General features: G+C 42.6%; 1 long non-coding RNA gene across 4 annotated transcripts in view; it reads left to right on the forward strand.

The window, feature by feature from the left end:
- The window catches only part of LOC104909656 (uncharacterized), a 45,091-nt gene that overhangs the window by 2,412 nt on the left and 25,975 nt on the right, over positions 1-16,704 (forward strand). For 3 of the 4 annotated variants that reach the window (XR_014882037.1, XR_014882038.1, XR_014882039.1), the window contains exon 3: positions 349-449. The exons of the other annotated variant lie outside the window; for it this stretch is intronic. This is a non-coding gene — a long non-coding RNA (uncharacterized LOC104909656). The remainder of the gene's footprint in view (positions 1-348; positions 450-16,704) is intronic. 4 annotated transcript variants of the gene reach the window in all.

Genomic DNA, 16,704 nt, shown 5'->3' on the forward strand with positions numbered 1-16,704 from the left:
CGACCTCCAGAGTAACAACATCCTTCCAAACCGCCCCCTCTTGAAATGCCACAGTAGCCAAACAGCTGCAAATCAAAACACCTTGTAAACAAGTGACTGAAATCCCGTGGGATGCCCGAGGGCTTGGGCACGTCTCAGAGTGATTATAGTTCCTGCTATACAAATTAGAGTCCATGTCGCACAGTTTGTGCCAACTCCAAGCTCTTGCTTTTTATTTTTAGTCCTATTTGTTGAAAGGTTGTCATGATATAAAGAATGACGTTTGATATCAGTGATACACAGATAAAATTAGATAGTAACCAGAAGTGATCATATGGCTAATCCTCCCTACTGTGACTTTTACCACAGGATTTGGGGTCCTAAGGGCCTCAAGAACAGCTTTTCTCTGAGTGCATTTCGCTTCTCATCAGCAGGCAGCTGAAAAATTGGTCTCATACTGGTTATGTGTGGTAAGTCTCACGCAAAGAAATGAATGTCATTGTCATTGCTTATGCCAACAACTGGGACCATCTGGGACACTAAAGACAACATTGTCTACGTTTGTACAGCTGATCGAAGGTTGTTTTTAGCAAGCCTCTAAAAAATCCTCCCTTTTTGGGCCAGCAGAGCAAGGCTTTTAACTTCCAGGCATGGTGTTTTGTATGCAGAGCAGCTTAAGTCAGCAGCAGGGCCCAGTCCTGAGACTTTTTAGTCCCGCAGACATGCCATCCACATTGATGCTGGAGACTTTATTCCTGTCTTTGGAAGAAGAGGCTGCCAAGGGGGAAGATGGGGTAAAAGGTACACTGCCTTACATCTCTAAAGTAGAGCTTCTCATTTGTTTTGGCTTTTTTTTTCCTTCTCGACTTCAGATTGCTTTTGTACCTTGTAAAATAGGAAAACAGAAGATGTAACTAGTTAGTAAACACTTCCTATTGCTTAGAAACACATGAAATTCAAATAGGTAGCATACCTAGGGCATCATCAGATTGCAATGGGATTGGTTGCAATTTAGCATAAAGGAATTTGTGCTGTGGTATTGTGGCAAAGAGTGTATCAAAAGCACAGCTGTGAGTCGGTTGCTTTTAAGCAGGATATGTAAAGGTGAATGGAGAAAATAAGTATGCAATGTGAAGGTGTGTGACACTGATGGATTCTTTTCCTCCTGTAGCTTATTGTAGGAGAAGTTCAAATGCCTGGACAGGTGCCTGGACAAGTGCCTTTTGTGCCAAAAATCTGTTTGATTGGTGTCTAACTCCTATCACTTTGTGGCAAGAGAGGTTTCTAAAGCTTTAAGCTAGAACAGTCAGCTCTCTGGGAAAAGAAATCCACCACGTTCAAATGTGGCGAGTGGAAGTGGTCCACCTATTTTTTAGTTCTGGAAAAAAGTTATTTTCTTCTGGAGAACTAGAAGAAGGATAGGGCTTCCTGAGTGCCTCCCTCGAGACTTCCTCACTTGAAAGAAGGTCATAGGGTTCAAAGCTGTTTCTCAGGTTCTGCTGTGTAGCATTTCTGTGATGTCATGCATCATTATAAACAAGTTATTATTTCATTCAGTGTTTTGGGAAATGATGGGACTGGAACAATACACCCACAGCAGTTCCCTCCCTTATCCCAGCTGGCTCTTTAGTGAACTGCTTCTGAGCTATACCTGGCTACATGATGTCTGTCCGTCCATATCTGGTAACACTGCACCTCTGGGTAATTTGGAGTAGGAATACCGATGAATTTTTTCGTATGGGGTGGAGGGGTGGGAAGGAGGAGAGGGACATACATTTGCAGTGTCGTGTCATTTGATGGCTGCTTGGTGTAAGACCCTTGGACTGAGAAGGCCTTGGGGCTGCATTGCTGCAAGCACCGAATGCATCATCACTCCTTTTCCTATGCTTGTGCCACTGAAATCAGTCAGTCACTTACATCTGATGGCATAGCAGAAAAAAGAAGCATGATAGTGTTCCATTCACTTCTGTCTTTAGATTAGGTTTGAGCTAGACCTGAGATTAATACTTTAAAAAAAAAAAGAGGAATGAGTGCTAGAAATGAGGTGCAAGGCCCATGTAGAAATCTGTTTGAACCCATAGACACATAACCATCTCTAGCTGGTTCCCTAAACTTTCTTCATCTGCTGTAGTCCTTCTAGACTCATTTTACCTAAAGATATTCAATTAAAAAATCTTGATGATGCACAAAGAGTATGCTCTTTGTGACCAAAGTGACCTTTGCACAGTCTCTGGAAAATGATCGTCTTCCCTCTCTCTGTTTCATACACACTAGCCACCTGGCCTTGTCCTCTAACATACTCAGCTATGAAGACAAAGCCTCCTGCACAGGAGAGACATTCCATTTGGTCAATAAGATTAGCACAAAAGAATTACTCCTAGGTGGCCTGTTTAAGGAATTTGTTGATTTTGTTTGATTTGTCACCTTTTGCCCATAATAAACTTTTTGATGCTGCTAAACTACTCAATCAAATAATTTAAAGGTAGCTCAAGCTATCTGGCTGGAAATATTCCTTTCCTAACAAAGAACAAGATATTTCTCCACATTGCTAGATAGATAAAATCTGCTTCAGCTCCCCACAAAACAAAACTAGGCTGAATCATATGTTTTCATCAGAAGTTGCCCTACCCAAAGGAACCAGAAAAACATTGCAACTTCCTTTTTTTCCACCAACTCTTACAACATAGGCTCCAACTTTACCTTTACAGGAAAAAGTGCTCTTTGTAACCATGATGATTGATACGAGATATGCATGTATATATGATGAAGATCGGGTCCATAGCACCTGACCTGTCCACACATTCTGTACCCTCATACAACCCAGTCCATACTCCAGATGGAGTGGGAAAGGACAGGTGGGTTGGTATTCCCAGTCCTGCCTTTCACTAGCTTCTGATGATCTAGCTCAGGATAACTGAACAGATCTCACCACTTCCCTGCTATAAAAGTTCTCTTGCATCATTTTGCAGTCATGATGCTCCCACTGAACAGTGCACATACTCCAGTATTTAGCTGTCTGTAGTGACCTCATGCCGGTATGAAAAAGATGGTTTCAGCACTTCATGCAAGCCGTAAAACAGAAGGATTTACTGGAGAGGGAGTAAGTTTGTATTTAAAGTGTCTGCAGAGTTAAATCAATTCTCAGGGTTTTCGAGCTGCTGAACAGCCAGAGGCAATCATTGCACTTCTCTCTTTCCAGTTCCAGTCTTTTACCTCTTCTAGTCAGAGGCTGTTTTCTGCTTTCTACTTTTACAGCCACTAGTTTTGTAGGGTACCACCACATCTGATCATCTACAGCAATATCCTGGTATAGGTGACCCTCCCCTTGCAGGACAGTCTGCAGAACACCTCTCCAGCTGCCCTCCTGTCTGTGATACCTGTAGGTGAAATACAGGCAAAATTCAAGTTAGACATACATCTGACACCAATTGCATCTGGCAACCAGTCCAGCACTGCAGAAGACTGCCCCAGGATTTCTGGTTATTTATAATTCAGCATCAGATTCGACCCAGTTGCTCCTGGTTAGAGATCGTTTTGCAATAACAAACTAAGATTACATGAAGAGCTTAAAAAAGAATTTCACCCCTCCAGGGCTAAATTACTTCCACTTATATACAACTGTCATATCTTAAAAGGGCAAACCCAGAAAGCTAACACTGAAAAATGTAACTCTACAACTGAGGTTATCTGCCTGCCCTCCCTGGGCAATCACATCTCATATCTGTAAGGCCCTTCCTAGCAAAAACCAAAATTCAAGCTAAGTGGATGGAAGTTTTATGTGCAGAGTAGGAAACAACAGCTTGGGAGGAGGTGTATTTGAATGTAGAGCCAGATAGAAAGACAAACCTCAAACACCATACGACTGCTTTTACAGAGCATCTCACTCATGTCTGGTAAAATCACTCCATGCTCACCCAAACTTTGCAAACTACTAATCACCAACTGAGAAAGGCATGGTGACGTACATGTTACGGTAGCATCCGGCACTGGCAAGCAATCCACTTCCATATGTAGCTCGGAATCTATTCCAGACATTTTATAACTGATGTATTTTTCATGAAATAAAAAGGGAAAGCAGGGGAATAAAAACCTTCTGTAAGAACTCACCTGTCACGGTGAAGGTCTCGTGCTGATCAATTCACCTTTAGTGAGCAGAATCAGGACCGGATCTATTCAGGGACATGAAGGTCATGCCTTCTCTATATTCTCTGTGAATATTCCTAGTCACATGATAAGAAAACAGTCATGCTTCACAGAGTGGCTCTATTCAGCTCTGATTATATACTTGGATTAATAATTGAGGCACTTGAGGGGCAAAAGTATTTCCCTGAAGAACACCAGAACTACAGAGGGAGAGAGTTCAACACAACAAGATGTGGAGCTGCTCACAGCCCTTTGTTCAAAAAATTTCCTACTAAGAGGATTGTACTCACTTCAGGAACCTGGAGGATGCAGGCTTTATTGTCAGCTTTCCTTTTGCCCTCTTTTCTGTGAGGGCAAAGGAGAAAAGTGGACAGGAAGAAAGGAAAGATAAGGAAAAGAATAAACATTTTGCACTGTCTTAAAAAAAAAAATCATCTTATTTACATAGAAATCCTGGGTTATAGAGTTTCATCCAAGAAAAGAGAATTTCCATGTTTGTTTGTTTGTTTTAGTTCTGCCTATGGAAAATACCTCCTGTTGAAGTTTTTTTGGTGGTTTCTTTCATTTTTTTATGTGAAATCAGAATCCAGCACTGTATTATCTTCAGAGAACACCGAGCCCAGTGACTATCCTTGACAAGAATCCTGGTCCATTCTTCAGCCACAGTGATATCTTATATCTCCAGCTGCATTGATTGCATGGGGTGGCGCTCTCCTGGTTTGGGCTCTGTGTGGTCCCTCTCAGGAATGAAATGAGAATAGACTGTCGGAGAAAGTTGTTGAAACTCTCCTTCATTGAGAGAGTTAAAAAATTGCTATTTATGTCTCCCTGCCATTTGCTCCCCTCTTCCCATTAAGTGTGTTAGTATTTCACAGAATCACAGAGTCATAGAGGTTGGAAGGGACCTCTGCAGATCATCTACTCCAACCTCCCTGCTAGAGCAGGTTCCTGAGGGTAGGCTACACAGGAAAGCATCCAGGAGGGTTTTTAATATCTCCGGAGAAGATAACTCCACAACCACTCTGGGCAGACTGTTCCAGTTTGATATCACTGACTTCGTGGGCTGTGAGAGACTTACTGTAAGAGCCCGAGTGATCCTCCAGGGTGCACATCCCTGAAACGTCACTGAATTCCACCCTAACTTTACTGCCAAATAATTCTCAGAGGTGTTGCTGTTGGCTCTGTGTGGAAATGCTGAGGCACAGCAGCAATGAGTTCAGCTTATAAGGAGCTGTGTGGTCCCTTGGTCAAATGTGCTCAGCTGTGAGTGGAAGTGATTGTGTCAGCAGTCCTTCGTGAGGCCAAGGCTGTGTGGCCAGTACCCTTCCACTAGCACGTGGAACTAGGATGGAAGGTGACCCACTCCATAGTGAGCACTGAAATGACTACTGTCTGCTCTGCAAAGAGTGGCAGTGAGGTAGAAGGAGTAAATGATGTATGCAAGGGCTTTGGTAACATGAGAGTCAGAGGTAAGTTTAGAAATGGGGGATTAATATGGGCTTCTATGTTCACACCACATGCAGCTGTACCCCTTTCAATACAATCCCAAGGTTTAGAGAGACTGAATTGCTGTAGGCATCCCAGGTTCATTCAGTCAGATGTAATTTTTCATTCAACCTTTTGAAGTAAATCTGCCAGTTGCCATTCTTGGCTTCGTTGTCTCAATCCTAGAACTGCTTTGCAAAAAGGTCAAACAGTATGAAATACACCAATAGGCAAAGGCCATATCATTTATTCTTATTTTTTGCATAAGAAAGGGAACAGTTTGCAATCAGTGATTTAGTCTTGGATGGCAGAGTGTGTAATCCTCCATAACCCTGCTGCAACCTCAGTTTAGCAGAGAGGATCAAGTAGCTCCCCTCCCTGCTCTGTTCCTTGTCATTGCTTCCTGTTAAGTTTTCTGTCCTCTGGAAGCAGCCTGTAACTCACTGACTGATTGGCAGAAATCTAGTAAGATTAGCTGAGGTTCTTGATCAAAACTGTTAATTTTCCAGTAGATCTGAGGCTATACAGAAATTCTAGGCAGTGGAACACTTACACAGACTATCTTCCACTGCTTATGCAAGGGATACATTGCATCCAAGTCTCTGGCAACTTTGGAATCACTGATTGACTCTCATGCTTGGCTCAGAGTTGTCATTTGGATGATACTGCTTCCCCATAGACTGACTCTCCCATGGAAAAGGAGGACCCCCATTCCCAGTCAGGAATTAATGAAAAAGTCCTGGCAGTGACTTGGTTCCAGCAGCTCAACTGCTTGAAAATCCAGACTAAAATTCCCAAATCAAAATGATAACCACTACATCCAGGCTTTTCAGATGTATGGCTTTCTTTTAAGTTCATTGGCAATCATGAGAGATTTCCCATTGATTTCAGTGAGTTTTGAATGCTGACTTTCATGGAGGGATTTTCAGCTTAAAGAAGGTCAAACCTCATGCCATCTGCCTTCAGATGCTTGGAGTCTTATCAACTATTATAGTCATCTATGGGGGTATGTGCCACTCCAGAGAGCAGATGAAATCGTATCTCTTTCCATTAGCTATAGGTTGGTTCAGGACCATTTAGGTCTTCTTGTTAAATGTTCTACATTAAGCAGTCGTTCTGAGTGGTCTCAGTTTATTTTCTCTGCACCTCTTGACAGCTTGAAGATAAAGACGCTTCTATCTTCCCATAGATAAGAAAAGTTGGAAATCTTTGAAAAGAAAGCTTTAATTATTATTCTTCAGCAAAGGAAACCCACTGTCAAAGGAATCCACACACACAAGCTTCTGTCTTCACCAGACCCTCTCATCTCTTTCAGTACAACCACATTACCACATTGCCAACTGACTATCAGTTCTTGAGCATCCCAGCCATTGTTCATTCATATTTATTTCAGCTCCAACTAGTGTAGAATCTAGAGGCTAAGAGCTTTCTGCAAGATTGGTTTCAAGTAGATATGCAAAGAAAGGCAGCTGGGCAGTGGGCCTGTTTCCCTTCCAGCAGTTTTGTTATGATTTGAGATGTGAAATCTGCTGATGGGGTGGAGGCTGAACTGATTTGCTGAAGTAATTTGTTCACTGATATGAAAACCTCCACGTTTAAAAGAAATCAGACCAAAACCATACGATATTATCTCATGACCCCAAGAGTGGCTTTGCATTTGGCCACAAGAAGTGTGGCATTTTTTTAGTTACATGGAGCTGGGATTTTTTCATGCAGTGACTCTATTCAGCACAGTCGTGACTGAGGGAACTTTTCATTTCCTTGTGAATTACCAGATCAAACAGCCTTGTATAATCCCTGTTATAGCCTTTAAAGTTGAGCCATTTTTATTTTTTAAATTCTCTGTCAAAATCTATTTTTAAAGTTGCTATCGCAATAGAAATCGCAATAGAAATCTGCTGTTGCCAGAAATGAGGATGCAAATGCCTCCCCCCATTTTGTATAAGAGAATAAGTGAGTGGGATCATGCAAACAGAGACCTAATCTCACAGATGAGGATCCTAAAGGACTATTCAATCATTTCTGAGTCACAAGCCCTTCCTGAGATAGTACTAAGTTCCCTTCATTGATGGAAGGCAAAGAAAATAGGCAGGGCAAGGGAAAAGGTATGTGCAAAGAGGATTTGGCTTGTTTAAGAACAAAGGGAGTGAAGGTCTATCTTGTAGACCTAATTCTCAGTGATTTGTACAGGGTGATGTTGTCACTGGGAGTCTCTCCATTGATCTCAGCGGGCCTCAGGTGCCCTGATTCCAGTCTTCCTCTTTCCCCTCAGTCATTACAAATATAATAGCTCTTGCTAAATAACATCAATGAATGTTGTATCATGATGTTCAGCCTGCTGCTACCTTCTGCTATCTGTTTCAAGTAACTTGCTAGCTGGTTCAGAGATTACAAAGCAAGAAGAAGCCAGGATCATCATTAGTTTGAGCAACTACATACCGTAAACTGCAAGATCACACTGAATTGCTTTTTCTTGGAAACACAGAAAAAACTTCCAGGGATTTTTTTTTTTTTTTCTTTCTTTCTTTAAGAAATGTTGTCAAATGCAGAAATCCACAAGCCTTTTTTTTTTTTTTCCTAGTCAAGATTTATCTACTTTCAGTTTCCTAGCATATTTATTTATTTGTCTGCCAGTATAAAGAGCTCTCCATTAGCAAAACTCTGTTTTTATATAGGCATACAGAGATTGCAGTCGAGTTAGCCCTTCACCTGATCTTTGTTTAAGCAGATTGAGATCCTGGAGTCTTTCACTGCAAGGCACATTTTAATCAGTCCAGTATCTCTTCTCTGTACTTTTTTCAATGTGTTATCATCCTTCTGGAATTATTCACAAATAACCTTTTCATTAGTCAAGCCGTTCTTCAGATGGTTGAATAATATTTGCCTGATGAATTTACACTAACCTTCCTATTGGTTGGTTAAATTGTTTGTGAGTTATTAACATGAACAGCTATGGAGGTCTCTTTTCCTACACCTCCACTGGCTGTAGAAAACAGTTTAATGTGTTGTTAGTCCTTCTCCTGGACAAGCCAATATGCCATCTGCCATCAATACTAGCTGAAGCCACAGTGAAATACCAACATTTAACATGTAAAAATGTTCCCGTGTCTCAGGATGGAAAGGGAGATTAAAAGAAACAGCTCAGCCCTTCTTGTTTCCTTCAGATTGCCAGATTCCTTAGGTGTGCAAGACATTCTGAGAGAGACATATTTTATACACCAACTGTACTCCTGAACTGCGGAACTCTCAAAACAAGGACATGTTTATCACCTCAATAAGCTTCATAAATAGTTGCTTCAGCTAATGCTAGTAACTCTACCTAGTGCTTCTTAACCTATCAATCCCAGAGATTTATTTTACTTACCGGGCTCCATGGTAAACGGCTGACACAGTGGGGTATTTGTGAACAAACAGAAGGCTGATGTGACTTCTGGGCAAAAGAAATCACACCACAGAGAAGGCTTTTCTCATTGAGAATCTCCTCAGTTATTCTTATTTACAATTGAGAGAGCTACATGTCCACAAGAAAGCTGTGTCTCTACAATTGCACAAATTTTAGTTCAGCTGAGTATAAAGCCAGATTAATTCCTTTCTCTTTGTCTACAATATTTTACTGTAGCTTGCTGCAGTGAAACAGTCTGTGGAACTTCCACTTTAGCTATTAGTTAGAAAGCCACTTGTTCGATTTCATGTTCTAGGCTTCAGCTGAACTCTCCTTTCTTCCCATCATGTGTTTCCACTGAACACACAACTTGGTGTGAAATAGCTCCTTCCCTATCCTGCAGCCTCCCCTGACCCTACCTCAACTAGATAGGAAGTTGTGGTTGTATTTGCTCTTTGTCCCTCTGAAGCCATAGAGCCAATACAGCCCAATCTCTCTTCTCAGCTACATGACACTCAAATCCCATCAGCCTCTCCCCCCATCCCACCAGGGGAATATCAGGATGATGAGAAAGCTTGTATCCTAGAGCATTACTCTTTTTCTGCAGTTTGGATCTTTGGAAGCAGTTCTCAGTGCCATCAGTATGGTGAAATAGCCTTTTTCTGCAACTTTTCAACTAAATTCAGAAAACCACAGCCACCTCCAAGCTTTGATCTCGAGACAAAGCCAATGACTGTCTCCTTTATTCCTCAGTTCTTTTTGCTATGACAGACACAAGTGCTCTCCTGTTGCTTTCCCTCTTCTTCGCTGTTCCCTCCATTCCCAAGAACTTGGCTAGGAGTGTGCAACCTCATCATCTCTGCAGGAAAAGATGTGTGTGAACTTCTGCTCATAAGTCACAAAGACAGTGCTAGACCAAGGGCAGTGGGGTTGGCAGAACCTAGGTGATTTGGCTCTAAATGTTAAGACAATGAGCCTTCCTGCTATTGTTTTGCATCAGTATGCCTTGCTGCAGGAGGTCATGCACAGACTGTCCTGGATGCTAAACATGCCCAAGAGGGAAAGGAAATGACCATATCAGGTATCTGGGGCCAAAGAAGAGGCAATTTGTTAACTACATGTAGCAAAAAAAAATTTGAGGGAAGAGACTACAAATAGCAAAGTATTTCCAAGATGCTCAAAGTCAATTCAAACATGCCACCTACTTGACCTGAGCTTGGAGACTTGGTAGATATGGGGCAGATGGCACTGAAGAACAAGGGAAGATGAGGTTCTACGCTCCCGAAGGATTTATTGTAAAAGATGGTCCTTATCTCATCTCTTCTGGTCTCTGGACTTATGATAAAGACCTCAGTTCTGCAGAAAGCTTTCATACAGCCAAAAGCTGAAGACAAAGGGCATTCAGAATTTCCCCCAAAGTCATATGAGAATAGTCTTTTATAGTACAATACTTTTTAATGTGGATATCTTGAGTCTACCCCTTCCCTGCCAGAGCCTGATTCGTGTAATGCTGAGAAGATAGGGCACATTTTTAAATGTGTCCACTCATTTAGGATATGCCAGTTTCAGTCATAGTGGCCTGTGATTAGGGTGCTAAGCAAACTTCATAATCATTAGTTTCAAAATACTGTGTGCTCAGTACTTCTGGAGCTCTTACTGTCTCAGTTTCTTGGCAATTAAAGTGACCCTAGGCGTGATGACAGAGAGGAAGGTGAGCTCTTGAGCTCTTCGCCCTGGGTAGAGAACGTAGAGAAGTCCATGATTCATTATCTTCCTACACATCCCAAAGTAGTACAAGTCAACACTGGTGAGCCATAATCCTTTAGGAACTTTGTGTGCTCTGAATCTCATAGAATTGGAGAAGGTAGAATTGAGAAGCACGTCTGAAATCCTGCCATGAAACTTCCTGTGTCTCAAAGCCTTTTCAGCTCACTAACTTGAAATACACTGCCTGTGTGGCTCATAGGCAAATGAAACCAAAGGAAAAGAGAAACCAACCTAACACTGAGGCAGGTAAGTGTTCTTTCATAGTTTTTAAGTGCCACCGAGGGAAAAGCATTATCATTACAAATACAGCTGCAATTTCTTTGAATCCCTCCCTAACATTTGTGGTAGATCCCTTTTGTCATGTATGTTTCAGTTCTTTCCTAAAGCTTTGCCACAGCGTTTTGGACAAGGAATTCAAGTACCTGGCAGCTGGAACCATGCCCCTATTAAGCCACCTAAAGACTGACATTCCAGGCCTCCTCTCATGGAGAAGAATTTTGGTCCTCTAACTGAGCCCCAGCATCCTGAGTATAAAACCTGTCAGATTTCATTGTTAACGAGTGAAGAAATAAATTTGCTTTAATTATTCTATGAATAGCCTTGATGGAATTTTACAGGGAAGCAGTTTTGTCTAGAGATTATAAGAGGAGACTGAGCCAGGACTCTGAGGTTTTATTTCTGATTCTGCCCCAATTCCTTGACTGACCCTGAGTGAATGTTATATCTCAGTTTCTCCCATCTGTAAAAAGGAGTGATGATGTCAAACTGCCTGACATGAGTGTTTGTAGGCTTGATTAATTAACATCGGTGAAGCAATCAGTTGAAAGACGCTATAGCAATAAAGAAATATTTCTAACTGCCTTTGGTATTGGGCATTCTTTTTCACGTGCAGACGACACAGCTCTCAGTGAGGGAGAATAGAGCTTTCAATCTACTAATTGGTGCCTGAATATTAAGACAAACTGATGTGCAACTGAGTAATGAATTCAATAAAACTGCATTTCTTCTTCTGAGCAGACTTTTGCTCAGCTATTTGTTAGTCTAAAATTTTCAATGAATTCCTTTATGTAAACAAATGTTTTTGCAAACTATTTACTGTCACTGTTGAATAGTTTCTGTCTGTGGAGACTGGCCAGTCGACTAACATGTCAGTTGTGTCTGCGCTTTAAGTGGATAAATCTCACATAGAACTCTCTGAGTCTGACCACTGAAATCAGTTTTTTACCCATTTGATCACAATGTTCTAACTTGGAAACTGTGATAGAGTCCAGCCTTGTTGAAGTACAATGCCTTCCAAGAAACCATGGCTTGAATAACAATTCGTGTATTGTATTTACCTCCGTGTGTGTGTGTTTCTTTGCATGTACTTTTTGAAAACAGACTTCTGAACCACGGGGTGCTCATAATCTAAAAGTCAGTCAGTATGATAATGAAGTGAATTTGTATCTTGAAGTACAATTTCTTGAACATGTGTTGTTTTCCATTTTACTTCTGACCAGGATTTTTAAAGCAAGTGTCTTTGTCCTTAACATCCCACTGAGTCATGAGTCAAACAGGACCACTGCATTTGACTTGACAGAGCTACTTGTAGTTATGTCATTCTCAGAAGATTTTCCATCTCTAACTTCAAAAGAATGCTAATCTTTTTAACCTCTGCTTTCCCCAGTAAATATCAAACATATGGTCTGCAGGAGATATGGACCACCAACAAAATCATGGGAAGCTCATGGGCTTTGAGAATGGATGTGAGCAAGACGCTCCAATAGAACAGGATTGGCAACACTCCCAGCTTGTGTAGGCTTATCAACATAAGCAGTATAGATCCCAGGCACCATCCACTCTGTGTATATCCAGGCTTTAAACTTAAACCAGATCTCCAGCTCCAACTGTCACATCTTTGCTGCTGATGTCCTGCTCTGTCCCATGCCTCTTGTGCCATCTCCTGTAGTTTGGAGAGCCCACACAGTTGTTTTCCCCTGCAGTTGTGAAATTGAGGCCCAATGTGTTCTTCATTGTCTATACTTCTTGCTAGTAATGTTATTTTTCTGATGAAGTCAGGAATGTGCTGTGATTGCTTCTGGGGATGCAAAGTAAGGCCAAGCATGCAGGAATTGGGAGGTTGACCTTTTTTTTTTTTTTTTTTTTGGTAGAGAAAGAGCTCATTCTTTCTCAAAGCCATGTGACACTTGAGGAACATGGTGCCTGAAGGATCTGTTCTACTGCAAATTTGGAGCCATCCTCCATATTATCTCTGTGAGTTCTCCTCAGCTCTGGTTCACACTCAGGGCTGTCATTTGTAATGGACAACACGACACCCATGTCCTGCTGAGGTACACTCTGAACTGTCACAACTCAGAGAATGGAGACTGTCTGAATCTCTTGACCCTCCTCTGTCAGAGATCTCTCACCAAGGTACTGACTCTGATTCACTACAATTATACACAAAGGCTGGTGGCAGAGCAGCCAGAAGTGTTAGAAGACAAGCCTCCCTCCTCTTTACACTATACAGATCTCCAGAGTCCCATGTTTAGGTAATGCATCCAGCTTTCCCTCCTTGAACAATGATAGGTATGCCATGACACTGAGCAAGAGAACTTTGAGGAAGTTTTTTGTTTCAGACTGGCCTTTCGGCTTATGTCTGAAGACTCATGTTGGGCAGCGTGCTAGAGATAACCCAGTAGTCAAGCAGCACTACAGTCATGAAATGAAGTACCTGAAAGTTACTGTACGTGAAAAACGCAGTGGTTGGTACTGACATATGGCACAGTGCAGCTTGGGCAAGCAGGTGGCTGGATGTTGCTTCTAGCTTATCCTCCACCCAAAGCACACCAAGGGCCTTTGTAAATGTGTGGCTACTTCCCCCTAACAGTACTCTCATGAATGTCTCAGTAAGAGCTATTTCCATTTGCCAGGAGGTGTGGTAGCTAGCCTAAGGCCATCCATTGGCTCCCAGGCCCCCAAATTTTCTGTGCAATTAAAGACAGAAATCTTTCCTTTATCAGTTCTGTAACACAGCACCTGGTGGCAGTCAGGCAGTCATCTGACAGGTTTCATGAAACCTTTAAAGCCCTGGAGAGAATGGCTGAACTTACTGTTGGAGTCTCTCATCTTGTTTTCTTGCAGACAGAGAGTCAGATCTCTTGTAACAATATGAACTGTGAATGTATATACTGCGGTATGTTTTTTATGCCAGGGTTATTTACCAAAATTGGGCCTTTTGGGAAAGAGGAGACGATTTTGTAAGGTTTCCTACTTATTCTTCTATATAGAGTTTCCATACTTATTGTATTTGCACAATGTGGTCACTCTCTTGAACTGGCTGATCCTCCATCCCTTCCAGGACTGGGTCTGCACCACTAGGCACTACTTTGCAAACAGCTGATGAAGTCTTCTTGTTCTGGGGAGGGCCCTGCTCTCTACACACAGGGGAATACAAATTCTGTCCCAGCTACTGCTGTCAAGTGAACTTGGTGTACCTCATGGGAAGCTACAGGTGTTGATGGCACACTGTATCTACTGGAAGGTTTTGTCTAAGTTGTGGCCAGAAGTAGGAGGAGTGAGAACAGCCTCTTTGCCCTCACTATCCGAAGTATCTGCTACCCACAGCCCAGCTTGTGTTGCCATGGAGACATTGCCCTGATGGCTAGCAAATTCTGATCATTTCAGTGAAAATAATTTGATGCAATCAACAGAGACATGGGGTTTGCAGTTGCCACACACACACAGATACACACACTCCTGCAACTGCCTTCTTTGTGTCATGATTTCAGCAAGCGAGCAGACAAATTTGCTTGTAAGACAGGAACATGTCAGCCAGAGGGGATGGTTACAAACATGGCTTTCTCCAGCTCAGATTAACAAGACCTCCTCCTGCTGCTTGGAACAATGCATTGTTACCACAACAGGACAGCTAGTTAAGCAAAAAAAAGCCAAACTCAATCCACCCAAACATTAAAGCTTTCCCCTCCCCTTCACCAACAGACTTTTCTTGTCAGGTTTAAATTGTTTGCCAGTAAGTGGTGGAAAAAAGCTGTTGCTCTGTCTTGGCCCGTATTTATTTGCAGCCTCAAATCAATAGAAGATAGTACTGTGAAGCTAACATCAGGGGGTGCAAGAAAATGGCATTGCCCTGTAGTAAAATTATGGCTACTTTCTTGGAGAGCTGAGTCCCACTGGTGTCTATTTTGTGCTACTCCATTTCAGCTACGCTGCCTGGGCTGACATAGCTTGGCTGTGTGCTGTAATTTCAGTTTTGCTAAACTAAGAGCAAAATCCCAGAAGGCACAAGCAGCATTACCCAGCTCAGTGGACATACCCAGCCTTGGCTATGTTGCCTCTGCACATCTCGGCCCAGTGTGAGGTACACTGGGAGGGCAGTAGGAAAGATATTTGGCGTTGCTCTTACTTGAGGGATGCTGCTACATGCTTCTGGGTGAGCCAGGTAGTGGATGGGAGTTGTATAGAACTCCAGTCTCCCAGTCTGTCAAGCTTGAAAGTTTTTCCAGCTTTCAATTTTGTCTAGAGTTTCTCTCTTAAGACTCCCCCCTTCTTCAAACAGAGCCTCAACTCTGGCTGGGTCCCAGAGATAGATACCAAATGGTGCTTTTTTCCCTTTCTTTTGCTCTTTCTTCCTTCTCGTGAAGCTGGCAGACTCTCCAAACACACATCCAACCAACGCACAGTGCATTCGAAAACAGGCCATCTGGCTGAGCACTCCTTGAGAATGAGGAGACAAGAAAAACAACCCTCTTGGAGCTGGCAGCCGAAAGGCAGGCAGCCCGTACGGGGACTTGATCTCGTGGTGCAATCCAAGAGCCATCCAATCCAAGGGCATTGCAAAAAAGCTCTTTCCTAATGAGCAGAATACGGCTGTCTCCAGAAGCGGCTCCAAGTCAACAATTTGAGTGGGATGCTGTAACTCTCCTCGCTGCACATGTGCTCATTAATTAAAGCCACTTTGGAAGATGCCCCTGACACCCCCGCCAGTGCTGCCAGCCTACCCTCCCCAAAATCCTGCTTGCTGCTTTGCAGCCCCCTGCTGGGCAGGGAACTGCAGATCCCAAAAGAATGATGGAGCTTCAGCATCCAACTCTTAACCACAAAATGGACCCACTGCATCGCTGATGAGCAGCTGCATGGGGAACACAGTGCTGGAAGGAAGTTGCACTCCGTTTGCTTTGCTGTCATTTTTTTCCCATCTGAGTTTGGTAACAACCAGAGAGCTGCAGGCAGAAAACCACTCTGGACAGATCAGCGGGCAACAGGGATGGAAGTGAGCTTAGCAACCGTGTGTTGCAATCCTTTGTTATTTTTTTGATGGCTAAGGACTAGGTTTACAAAATCAGGATGGCTGAGGTGAATGCAGATTGTTAGTAGCCGGATCCCTTGACACAGAAGAGCAGGGAGCACTCACTGAAACCAGGAGACGAGTTTAGAATAGATGAAAGATGCTACATTAAATTAGGTAGGGAATGTCAGGAAGCTGCAGAAACAGACAGTATCAGCAGGCCCAAAACGGGACTGGACAAATTCCCAGACAACAGATCCATAAATTGCTGCTAAAGGGAATAGGTGGGATGTACAGTCTAGAATCCCAATCCAGTAGAGATGAATGCTGAGGAAATGCAAGTGGAACAGAGAGAGGGAAGAGACCAGGGCTGTCAATCTCCCTGGACAGCCTCTCCTTTTGTCCCAGCTGGGAGCAGAGTGCTGGGCTGGGGGACCATTGCACTGGCTCTATTTTTAATGAGAATCTCTGTCCCTATGCCAGCTTGATCTGAACGTAATATCAATAGGCTGCTGATTTTCTAAATTATCAGAAGGAAGCTAAGTTTGATTTTTTTGGGAGGTAGAAGCTGGATTTGTAGAATATGCTTCCATGAATGTTAACTATCACAAGACTAGAGTAATTATATTTCACACAATGACTGAATGATTCATCTGAGCCT

This window comes from Meleagris gallopavo, chromosome 2 (genome assembly GCF_905368555.1).
Source record: "Meleagris gallopavo chromosome 2, MGAL_WU_HG_1.1, whole genome shotgun sequence".
In the NCBI taxonomy this organism is placed as follows: Eukaryota; Metazoa; Chordata; class Aves; order Galliformes; family Phasianidae; genus Meleagris; species Meleagris gallopavo.